This window comes from Dendropsophus ebraccatus, chromosome 10, assembly GCF_027789765.1.
Source record: "Dendropsophus ebraccatus isolate aDenEbr1 chromosome 10, aDenEbr1.pat, whole genome shotgun sequence".
NCBI classification, from domain to species: Eukaryota; Metazoa; Chordata; class Amphibia; order Anura; family Hylidae; genus Dendropsophus; species Dendropsophus ebraccatus.
In genome coordinates, this window is record NC_091463.1 from 1,394,630 (window position 1) to 1,407,480 (window position 12,851).

General features: G+C 51.0%; 1 protein-coding gene across 4 annotated transcripts in view; it reads right to left on the reverse strand.

Annotated features, from left to right (window-relative positions):
* Positions 1–12,851, reverse strand: part of CNTRL (centriolin) — a 247,561-nt gene that overhangs the window by 211,758 nt on the left and 22,952 nt on the right. The gene's annotated exons all lie outside the window — the stretch shown is intronic.

Genomic DNA, 12,851 nt, shown 5'->3' on the forward strand with positions numbered 1-12,851 from the left:
GAGGATGAAGCATGTAACTGCTGATTGTCCATAGAGGGGGGGGGAGCTGAGGATGAAGCATGTAACCTGCTGATAGGTCCTATAGAGGGGGGGGGGAAGCTGAGGATGAAGCATGTAACCTGCTGAATATGTCTATAGAGTGGGGAGGGGGAAGCTGAGGATGAATCATGTAACCTGATGAGATGTCCTATAGAGGGGGGGGGCTGAGGATGAAGCATGTACCTGGGATATGTCCATATAGAGGGGGGCTGAGGATGAAGGCATGTAACTGATGATATTCCTATAGAGGGGGGGGGGGCTGAGGATGAAGCATGTAACCTGTGATATGTCCTATAGAGGGGGGAGGGGGAGCTGAGGATGAAGCATGTAACCTGCTGAATGTCTATTAGAGGGGGGGGGAGGGGTGAGCTGAGGATGAAGCATGTAACCTGCTGATATGTCCTATAGAGGGGGGGGGGGAGTGAGGATGAAGCATGTAACTGCTGATATGGTCCTTATAGAGGGGGGGAGCTGAGGATGAAGCATGTAAAAATGCTGATAATGTCCTATAGAGGGGGGGAGCTGAGATGAAGCATGTAACCTGCTGATATGTTCTATAGAGGGGGGGGGGAGCTGAGGATGAAGCATGTAACCTGCTGACATGTCTTAAGAGGGGGGGGGGGCTGAGGATGAAGCATGTAACTGCTGATAGTCCTATAGAGCACGGGGGGCTGAGGATGAAGCATGTAACCTGCTGATATGTCCATATAGAGGGGGAAGCTGAGGATGAAGCATGTAACCTGCTGATATGTCCTATAGAGGGGGGGGGGCTGAGGATGAAGCATGTAACCTGTGATATGTCTATAGAGGGGGAGCTGAGGATGAAGCATGTAACCTGCTGATATGTTTCCTATAGGGGGGAGCTGAGGATGAAGCATGTAACCTGCTGATATGTCCTATAGAGGGGGGGGGCTGAGGATGAAGCATGTAACCTGCTGATATGTCCTATAGAGGGGGGAGCTGAGGATGAACATGTAACCTGAGGATATGTCCTATAGAGAGGGGGGAGCTGAGGATGAAGCATGTAACCTGCTGATATGTCCTATAGAGGGGGGGAGCTGAGGATGAAGCATGTAACTGCTGATATGTCCTATAGAGGGAGGGGGAGCTGAGGATGAAGCATGTAACCCGCTGATATGTCCTATAGAGGGGGGGAGCTGAGGATTGAAGCATGTAACCTGCTGATATGTCCTATAGAGGGGGGGAGCTGAGGATGAAGCATGTAACCTGCTGATATGTCCTATAGAGGGGGGGGGAGATGAGGATGAAGCATGTAACCTGCTGATTGTCCTATAGAGATGGGGGAGCTGAGGATGAAGCATGTAACCTGCTGATATGTCCTATAGAGGGGGGGAGCTGAGGATGAAGCATGTAACCTGCTGATATGTCCTATAGAGGGGGGGGAGCTGAGGATGAAGCATGTAACCTGCTGATATGTCCTATAGAGGGGGTGGCTGAGGATGAAGCATGTAACCTGCTGATATGTCCTATGAGGGGGGGGGGGGTCTGAGGATGAAGCATGTAACCTGCTGATATGTCCTATAGAGAGGGGGGAGCTGAGGATGAAGCATGTAACCTGCTGATATGTCCTATAGAGGGGGGAGAGCTGAGGATGAAGCATGTAACCTGCTGATATGTCCTATAGAGCAAGGGGAGCTGAGGATGAAGCATGTAACTGCTGATATGTCCTATAGAGGGGGGGGGGGAGCTGAGGATGAAGCATGTAACCTGCTGATATGTCCTATAGAGGGGGGGGGAGCTGAGGATGAAGCATGTAACCTGCTGATATGTCCTATAGAGGGGGGGGGGGAGCTGAGGATGAAGAATGTAACCTGCTGATATGTCCTATAGAGGGGGGGGGAGCTGAGGATGAAGCATGTAACCTGCTGATATGTCTATAGAGGGGGGGGCTGAGGATGAAGCATGTAACCTGCTGATATGGTCATATAGAGGGGGAGCTGAGGATGAAGCATGTAACCTGCTGATATGTCCTATAGAGGGGGGGGGGGGGCTGAGGATGAAGCAGTAACCTGCTGATATGTCCTATAGAGGGGGGGGGAGGGGAGGCTGAGGATGAAAGCATGTAACCTGCTGATAGTCCTATAGAGGGGGGAGGGGAGCTGAGGATGAAGCATGTAACCTGCTGATATGTCCTATAGAGGGGGGGGGGAGCTGAGGATGAAGCATGTAACCTGCTGATATGGACTATAGAGGGGGGGAGCTGAGGATGAAGCATGTAAACCTGCTGATATGTCCTATAGAGGGGGGGAGCTGAGGATGAAGCATGAACCTGCTGTATGTCCTATAGAGGGGGGGGGGAGCTGAGGATGAAGCATGTAACCTGCTGATATGTCCTATAGGAGGGGGGGGGCTGAGGATGAAGCATGTAAACTGCTGATATGTCCTATAGAGGGGGGGGGCTGAGGATGAAGCATGTAACCTGCTGATATGTCCTATAGAGCAAGGGGAAGCTGAGGATGAAGCATGTAACCTGCTGATTGTCCTATAGAGGGGGGGGAGCTGAGGATGAAGCATGTAACCTGATGATATGTCCTATAGAGGGGGAGCTGAGGATGAAGCATGTAACCTGCTGATATGTCCTATAGGGGGAGCTGAGGATGAAGCATGTAACCTGCTGATATGTCCTATAGAGGGGGGGGGGGCTGAGGATGAAGCATGTAACCTGATGATATGTCCTATAGAGGGGGGAGCTGAGGATGAAGCATGTAACCTGCTGATATGTCCTATAGAGGGGGGGGGGAGCTGAGGATGAAGCATGTAACCTGCTGATATGTCCTATAGAGGGGGGAGAGCTGAGGATGAAGCATGTAACCTGCTGATATGTCCTATAGAGGAGGGGGAGCTGAGGATGAAGCATGTAACCTGCTGATATGTCCTATAGAGGGGGGGGAGCTGAGGATGAAGCATGTAACCTGCTGATATGTCCTATAGAGCACGGGGAGCTGAGGATGAGCATGTAACCTGCTGATATGTCCTATAGAGGGAAGGGGAAGCTGAGGATGAAGCATGTACCTGCTGATATGTCCTATAGAGGGGGGGGGGGGGCTGAGGATGAAGCATGTAACCTGCTGATATGTCCTATAGAGGGGGGGCTGAGGATGAAGCATGTAACTGCTGATATGTCCTATAGAGGGGGGAGGGGAGCTGAGGATGAAGCATGTAACCTGCTGATATGTCCTATAGAGGAAGGGGGAGCTGAGGAGAAGCATGTAACCTGCTGATATGTCCTATAGAGCACGGGGAGCTGAGGATGAAGCATGTAACTGCTGATATGTCCTATAGAGGGGGGAGCTGAGGATGAAGCATGTAACCTGCTGATATGTCCTATAAGCACGGGGAGCTGAGGATGAAGCATGTAACCTGCTGATATGTCCTATAGAGGGGGAGCTGAGGATGAAGCATGTAACCTGCTGATATGTCCTATAGAGCAGGGGAGCTGAGATGAAGCATGTAACCTGCTGATATGTCCTATAGAGGGGGGAGCTGAGGATGAAGCATGTAACTGCTGATATGTCCTATAGAGGGGGAGCTGAGGATGAAGCATGTAACCTGCTGATATGTCCTATAGAGGGGGGAGCTGAGGATGAAGCATGTAACCTGCTGATATGTCCTATAGAGGGGGGAGATGAGGATGAAGCATGTAACTGTAACTGCTGATATGTCCTATAGAGCACGGGGAGCTGAGGATGAAGCATGTAACCTGCTGATATGTCCTATAGAGCACGGGGAGCTGAGGATGAAGCATGTAACCTGCTGATATGCCTATAGAGGGGGGAGCTGAGGATGAAGCATGTAACCTGCTGATAGTCCTATAGAGGGGGGGGAGCTGAGGATGAAGCATGTAACCTGCTGATATGTCCTATAGAGCAAGGGAAGCTGAGGATGAAGCATGTAAACCTGCTGATATGTCCTATAGAGGGGGGGGGAGCTGAGGATGAAGCATGTAACCTGCTGATATGTCCTATAGAGGGGGGAGCTGAGGATGAAGCATGTAACCTGCTGATATGTCCTATAGAGGGGGGGGAGCTGAGGATGAAGCATGTAACCTGCTGATATGTCCTATAGAGAGGGGGGGGGGGCTGAGGATGAAGCATGTAACCTGCTGATATGTCCTATAGAGGGGGGAGCTGAGGATGAAGCATGTAACCTGCTGATATGTCCTATAAAGCAAGGGGAGCTGAGGATGAAGCATGTAACCTGCTGATATGTCCTATAGAGCGGGGAGCTGAGGATGAAGCATGTAACCTGCTGATATGTCTATAGAGGAGGGGCTGAGGATGAAGCATGTAACCTGCTGATATGTCCTATAGAGGGGGGGGGAGCTGAGGATGAAGCATGTAACCTGCTGATATGTCCTATAGAGGGGGGAGCTGAGGATGAAGCATGTAACCTGCTGATATGTCCTATAGAGGGGGGGGAGTGAGGATGAAGCATGTAACCTGCTGATATGTCCTATAGAGGGGGGGGGGGAGCTGAGGATGAAGCATGTAACCTGCTGATATGTCCTATAGAGGGGGGGAGCTGAGGATGAAGCATGTAAACCTGCTGATATGTCCTTAGAGGGGGGGGGAGCTGAGGATGCAGCATGTAACCTGCTGATATGTCCTATAGAGAGGGGGGAGCTGAGGATGAAGCATGTAACCTGCTGATATGTCCTATAGAGCACGGGGAGCTGAGGATGAAGCATGTAACCTGCTGATATGTCCTATAGAGCAAAGGGAGCTGAGGATGAAGCATGTAACCTGCTGATATGTCCTATAGAGCAAGGGAAGCTGAGGATGAAGCATGTAACCTGCTGATATGTCCTATAGAGCAAGGGGAGCTGAGGATGAAGCATGTAACCTGCTGATATGTCCTATAGAGGGGGGGGGAGCTGAGGATGAAGCATGTAACCTGCTGATATGTCCTATAGAGGGGGGAGCTGAGGATGAAGCATGTAACCTGCTGATATGTCCTATAGAGGGGGGGGGAGCTGAGGATGAAGCATGTAACCTGCTGATATGTCCTATAGAGGGGGGGAGCTGAGGATGAAGCATGTGTAACCTGCTGATATGTCCTATAGAGCAAAGGAAGCTGAGGATGAAGCATGTAACCTGCTGATATGTCCTATAGAGCGGGGGAGCTGAGGATGAAGCATGTAACCTGCTGATATGTCCTATAGAGGGGGGGGGGGGGCTGAGGATGAAGCATGTAACCTGCTGATATGTCCTATAGAGCACGGGGAGCTGAGGATGAAGCATGTAACCTGCTGATATGTCCTATAGAGGGGGGGGGGGAGCTGAGGATGAAGCATGTAACCTGCTGATATGTCTATAGAGGGGGGGGGGGAGCTGAGGATGAAGCATGTAACCTGCTGATATGTCCTATAGAGCACGGGGAGCTGAGGATGAAGCATGTAACCTGCTGATATGTCCTATAGAGGGGGGGGAGCTGAGGATGAAGCATGTAACCTGCTGATATGTCCTATAGAGGGGGGGGGGGCTGAGGATGAAGCATGTAACCTGCTGATATGTCCTATAGAGCACGGGGAGCTGAGGATGAAGCATGTAACCTGCTGATATGTCCTATAGAGCACGGGGAGCTGAGGATGAAGCATGTAACCTGCTGATATGTCCTATAGAGCAAGGAAGCTGAGGATGAAGCATGTAACCTGCTGATATGTCCTATAGAGCACGGGGAGCTGAGGATGAAGCATGTAACCTGCTGATATGTCTATAGAGCAAGGGAAGCTGAGGATGAAGCATGTAACCTGCTGATATGTCCTATAGAGGAGGGGGCTGAGGATGAAGCATGTAACCTGCTGATATGTCCTATAGAGGGGGGGGAGCTGAGGATGAAGCATGTAACCTGCTGATATGTCCTATAGAGCAAAGGGAGCTGAGGATGAAGCATGTAACCTGCTGATATGTCCTATAGAGGGGGGGGGAGCTGAGGATGAAGCATGTAACCTGCTGATATGTCCTATAGATGGGGAGCTGAGGATGAAGCATGTAACCTGCTGATATGTCCTATAGAGGGGGGGGGGGAGCTGAGGATGAAGCATGTAACCTGCTGATATGTCCTATAGAGCACAGGGAGCTGAGGATGAAGCATGTAACCTGCTGATATGTCCTATAGAGCAGGGGAGCTGAGGATGAAGCATGTAACCTGCTGATATGTCCTATAGAGGGGGGGGGAGCTGAGGATGAAGCATGTAACCTGCTGATATGTCCTATAGGGGGGGGGGGAGCTGAGGATGAAGCATGTAACCTGCTGATATGTCTATAGAGGGGGGGGAGCTGAGGATGAAGCATGTAAACTGCTGATATGTCCTAGAGAGGGGGGGGGAGCTGAGGATGAAGCATGTAACCTGCTGATATGTCCTATAGAGCACGGGGAGCTGAGGATGAAGCATGTAACCTGCTGATATGTCCTATAGAGGGGGGGGGGAGCTGAGGATGAAGCATGTAACCTGCTGATATGTCCTATAGAGCAAGGGAAGCTGAGGATGAAGCATGTAACCTGCTGATATGTCCTATAGAGGGGGAGCTGAGGATGAAGCATGTAACCTGCTGATATGTCCTATAGAGCAAGGGAAGCTGAGGATGAAGCATGTAAGCTGCTGATATGTCCTATAGAGGGGGGGGGGAGCTGAGGATGAAGCATGTAACCTGCTGATATGTCCTATAGAGGGGGGGGGAGCTGAGGATGAAGCATGTAACCTGCTGATATGTCCTATAGAGGGGGGGGAGCTGAGGATGAAGCATGTAACCTGCTGATATGTCCTATAGAGCACAGGGAGCTGAGGATGAAGCATGTAACCTGCTGATATGTCCTATAGAGGGGGGGGGGAGCTGAGGATGAAGCATGTAACCTGCTGATATGTCCTATAGAGGGGGGGGGGGAGCTGAGGATGAAGCATGTAACCTGCTGATATGTCCTATAGAGGGGGGGGGGGGAGCTGAGGATGAAGCATGTAACCTGCTGATATGTCCTATAGAGGGGGGGGAGCTGAGGATGAAGCATGTAACCTGCTGATATGTCCTATAGAGGGGGGGGAGCTGAGGATGAAGCATGTAACCTGCTGATATGTCCTATAGAGGGGGGGGGGAGCTGAGGATGAAGCATGTAACCTGCTGATATGTCCTATAGAGGGGGGGAGTGAGGATGAAGCATGTAACCTGCTGATATGTCCTATAGAGAACGGGGAGCTGAGGATGAAGCATGTAACCTGCTGATATGTCTATAGAGGGGGGGGGGGCTGAGGATGAAGCATGTAACCTGCTGATATGTCCTATAGAGGGGGGGGAGCTGAGGATGAAGCATGTAACCTGCTGATATGTCCTATAGAGCACGGGGAGCTGAGGATGAAGCATGTAACCTGCTGTTATGTCCTATAGAGCGGGGGGGAAGTGAGGATGAAGCATGTAACCTGCTGATATGTCCTATAGAGGGAGGGGGAGCTGAGGATGAAGCATGTAACCTGCTGATATGTCCTATAGAGGGGGGGGGGCTGAGGATGAAGCATGTAACCTGCTGATATGTCCTATAGAGAGGGGGGAGCTGAGGATGAAGCATGTAACCTGCGATATGTCCTATAGAGCAAGGAAGCTGAGGATGAAGCATGTAACCTGCTGATATGTCCTATAGAGATGGGGAGCTGAGGATGAAGCATGTAACCTGCTGATATGTCCTATTAGAGGGGGAGCTGAGGATGAAGATGTAACCTGCTGATATGTCCTATAGAGGGGGGGGAGCTGAGGATGAAGCATGTAACCTGCTGATATGTCCTATAGAGGGGGGAGGGGGTCTGAGGATGAAGCATGTAACCTGCTGATATGTCCTATAGAGGGGGGAGGGGGTCTGAGGATGAAGCATGTAACCTGCTGATATGTCCTATAGAGGGAGGGGGAGCTGAGGATGAAGCATGTAACCTGCTGATGTGTCCTATAGAGGGAGGGAGGAGCTGAGGATGAAGCATGTAACCTGCTGATATGTCCTATAGAGAGGGGGGAGCTGAGGATGTAGCATGTAAACACTGATATGTGTCTATAGAGGGAGGGAGCTGAGGATGAAGCATGTAACCTGCTGATATGTCCTATAGAGGGGGGGAGCTTAGGATGAAGCATGTAACCTGCTGATATGTCCTATAGGGGGGGGGGGCTGAGGATGAAGCCTTAACCTGCTGATATGTCCTATAGAGGGGGGAGCTGAGGATGAAGCATGTAACCTGCTGATATGTCCTATAGAGCACGGGGGTGAGGATGAAGCATGTAACCTGCTGATATGTCCTATAGAGGGGGGAGCTGAGGATGAAGCATGTAACCTGCTGATGTCCTATAGAGGGGGGGGGCTGAGGATGAAGCATGTAACCTGCTGATATATCCTATAGAGCAAGGGAGCTGAGGATGAAGCATGACCTGATGATATGTCCTATAGAGGGGGGGGGAGGAGCTGATGATGACGCATGTAACCTGCTGATATGTCCTATAGCACGGGGAGGGCTGAGGATGAAGCAGGAATATATAGGGGTAATAGTATATAAGGGAATACATCCAGGAATATATAGAGGTCTAGTATATAAGGGACTACATCCAGGAAATATAGGGGGTACTAGTATATAAAGGGACTACATCCAGGAAATATATAGGTGTAATAGTATATAAGGACTACATCAGGAATATATAGGGGGGGAATAGTATATAAGAGACTACATCCAGGAATATTAGAGGTAATAGTATATAAGGGACCTACATCCAGGAATATATAGAGGTAATAGTATATAAGGGACTACATCCAGGAATATATCGGGGTAATAGTATATAAGTGATAACCAGCAGGGTTTTACTAAGGACAGAAGCTGTCAAACCAACCTAATATGTTTCTATGAAGAGGTAAGTAGAAGCCTGGATGGGGGGGGGGCGGCTGTGGACATCGTGTACCTGGATGGGGGGGGGCTGTGGACATCGTGTACCTGGATGGGGGGCGGCTGTGGACATCGTGTACCTGGATGGAGGGCGGCTGTGGACATCGTGTGTACCTGGAAGGGGGGGGGGCGACTGTGGACATCGTGTACCTGGATGGGGGAGCGGCGGCTGTGAATATCGTGTACCTGGATGGGAGGCGGCTGTGGATAATCGTGACCTGGATGGGGGGGGGCGACTGTGGACATCGTGTACCTGGATGGGGGCGGCTGTGGATATCGTTACCTGGATGGGAGGGCGGGCTGTGGATATCGTGTACTGGATGGGGGGCGGCTGTGGATATACGTGTACCTGGATGGGGGGCGGCTGCTGTGAATATCGGGTACCTGGATGGGGGGCGGTGTGGACATCGTGTACCTGGATGGGAGGGCACTGTGGATATCGTGTACTGGATGGGAGGGCGGCTGCTGTGGATATCGTGTACCGGATGGGGGGGCGGCGTTGTGGACATCGTGTACCTGGATGGGGGGCGGCTGTGGACATCGTGTACCTGGATGGGGGGGCGGCTGTGGATATCGTGTACCTGGATGGGAGGGCGGCTGTGGATATCGTGTACCTGGATGGGAGGGCGGCTGTGGACATCGTGTACCTGGATGGGGGGCGGCTGTGGACATCGTGTACCTGGATGGGGGGGCGGCTGTGGACATCGTGTACCTGGATAGGAGCGGCTGTTGATATCGTGTACCTGGATGGGGGGGCGGCTGTGGATATCGTGTACCTGGATGGGGGGGCGGCTGTGGACATAGTAAATGATGGTGGTCAATGATTCCTACTCCGAATGGTCCCCGGTAATAAGTGGTGTACCCCAAGGGTCAGTACTGGGCCCCTTCTGTTTAACTTGTTTATTAATGATATTGAGAATGGAATTAACAGCAATGTTTCTGTCTTTGCAGATGACACCAAGCTTTGTAGTACAGTACAGTCTATGGAGGATTTGCAGATGTTACAGGTTTTGTAGTACAGTACAGTCTATGGAGGATTTGCAGATGTTACAGGCTTTGTAGTACAGTACAGTCTATGGAGGATGTGCAGATGGTACAGGCTTTGTAGTACAGTCTATGGAGGATGTGCAGATGGTACAGGATGTGTAGTACAGTACAGTCTATGGAGGATGGGCAGATGTTACAGGCTTTGTAGTACAGTTCTATGGAGGATGTGCAGATGTTACAGGATGTGTGGTACAGTTACAGTCTATGGAGGATGTGCAGATGTTACAGGCTGTGTAGTTACAGTACAGTCTATGGAGGATGTGCAGATGTTACAGGCTTTGTAGTACAGTACAGTCTATGGAGGATGTGCAGATGTTTACAGGCTGTGTAGTACAGTACAGTCTATGGAGGATGTGCAGATGTTACAGGCTTTGTAGTACAGTACAGTCCTATGGAGGATGTGCAGATGTTACAGGCTTTGTAGTACAGTACAGTCTATGGAGGATGTGCAGATGTTACAGGCTTTGTAGTACAGTACAGTCTATGGAGGATGTGCAGATGTTACAGGCTTTGTAGTACAGTACAGTCTATGGAGGATGTGCAGATGTTACAGGCTGTGTAGTACAGTACAGTCTATGGAGGATGTGCAGATGTTACAGGCTTTGTAGTACAGTACAGTCTATGGAGGATGTGCAGATGTTACAGGCTTTGTAGTACAGTACAATCTACAGTAGACGTCCACTTGGCAAATGAGGTTCAATGTGGATAAATGTAAACTTATGCACCTGGGTACTAATAACCCGCATGCATCATCATATGTCCTAGGGGGAGTAATAACCTGCAGCATCATATGTCCTGGCCAGAGTAATAATCTGCAGCATCCTATGTCCTGGGGGGAGTAATAACCTGCAGCATCCTATGTCCTGGGCGGAGTAATAATTTGCAGCATCCTATGTCCTGGGGGGAGTAATAATCTGCAGCATCCTATGTCCTGGGGGGGAGTAATAACCTGCAGCATCCTATGTCCTGGGGGGGAGTAATAACCTGCAGCATCTATGTCCTGGGGGGAGTAATAACCTGCAGCATCCTATGTCCTGGGGAGAGTAATAACCTGCAGCATCCTATTTCCTGGGGGGAGTAATAACCTGCAGCATCATATGTCCTGGGGGGAGGGAGTAATAACCTGCAGCATCCTATGTCCTGGGGGTAGTAATAACACGCAGCATCTATGTCCTGGGGGAGTAATAACCTGCAGCATCCTATGTCCTGGGGGGAGTAATAACCTGCAGCATCCTATGTCCTGGGGGGAGTAATAACCTGCAGCATCCTATGTCCTGGGGGGAGTAATAACCTGCAGCATTCTATGTCCTGGGGGAGTAATAACCTGCAGCATCCTATGTCCTGGGGGGAGTAATAACCTGCAGCATCCTATGTCCTGGGGGGAGTAATAACCTGCAGCATCATATGTCCTGGGGGGAGTAATAACCTGCAGCATCATATGTCCTGGGGGGAGTAATAACCTGCAGCATCATATGTCCTGGGGGGGAGTAATAACCTGCAGCATCATATGTCCTGGGGGAGTAATAACCCTGCAGCATCCTATGTCCTGGGGGGTAGTAATAACCTGCGCATCCTATGTCCTGGGGAGAGTAATAACCTGCAGCATCCTATGTCCTGGGGGGAGTAATAACCTGCAGCATCCTATGTCCTGGGGGGAGTAATAACCTGCAGCATCCTATGTCCTGGGGGTAGTAATAACCTGCAGCATCCTAGGTCCTGGGGGGAGTAATAACCTGCAGCATCCTATGTCCTGGGGGGAGTAATAACCTGCAGCATCCTATGTCCTGGGGGGAGTAATAACCTGCAGCATCCTATGTCCTGGGGGGAGTAATAACCTGCAGCATTCTATGTCCTGGGGGAGTAATAACCTGCAGTATCCTATGTCCTGGGGGGAGTAATAACCTGCAGCATCCTATGTCCTGGGGGGAGTAATAACCTGCAGCATCATATGTCCTGGGGGGAGTAATAACCTGCAGCATCCTATGTCCTGGGGGGTAGTAATAACCTGCAGCATCCTATGTCCTGGGGGAGTAATAACCTGCAGCATCCTATGTCCTGGGGGGGAGTAATAACCTGCCAGCATCCTATGTCCTGGGGGGAGTAATAACCTGCAGCATCCTATGTCCTGGGGTGGTTACACTGGTGCAGTCACTGATGGAGAAGGATCTGGTTGTACTTGTAGATAATAGACTACAGAACAGCACAATGTCAGTCAGCTGCGTCTAAGGCCGGCAGGATATTGTCATGTATATACTCGGCCTGGACTCTGGGGCAGGGATATAATATTACCCCCCTATAAAGCTTTGGTGCGGCCTCATCTGGAGTCGCCGTCCAGTTCTGGAACCCGATTCATAGAAAGGACGTTCTAGAGCTGGAGAGGGAACAAAGACGGCCACTAAACTAATAAGGGGAATGGAGCATCTTAGTTATGAGGAGAGATTATAGAATTACATGTGTTTAGTCTGGAGAAGAGACGGATAAGGGGAGATGATTAATGTATTTACATATATAACGGGGGCCCCTACAGGAAATATGGGGGGGAAGATGTTCCAGGTAAAACCCCCTCAAAGGACAAGGGGGCGCTGCCTCCGCCCAGAGAGACAAGGGGGCGCTGCCTCCACCCAGAGAGACAAGGGGGCGCTGCCTCCGCCCAGAGAGACAAGGGGGCGCTGCCTCCGCCCGGAGAGACAAGGGGGCGCTGCCTCCGCCCAGAGAGACAAGGGGGCGCTGCCTCCACCCGGAGAGACAAGGGGGCGCTGCCTCCGCCCAGAGAGACAAGGGGGCGCTGCCTCCGCCCAGAGAGACAAGGGGGCGCTGCCTCCGCCCAGAGAGACAAGGG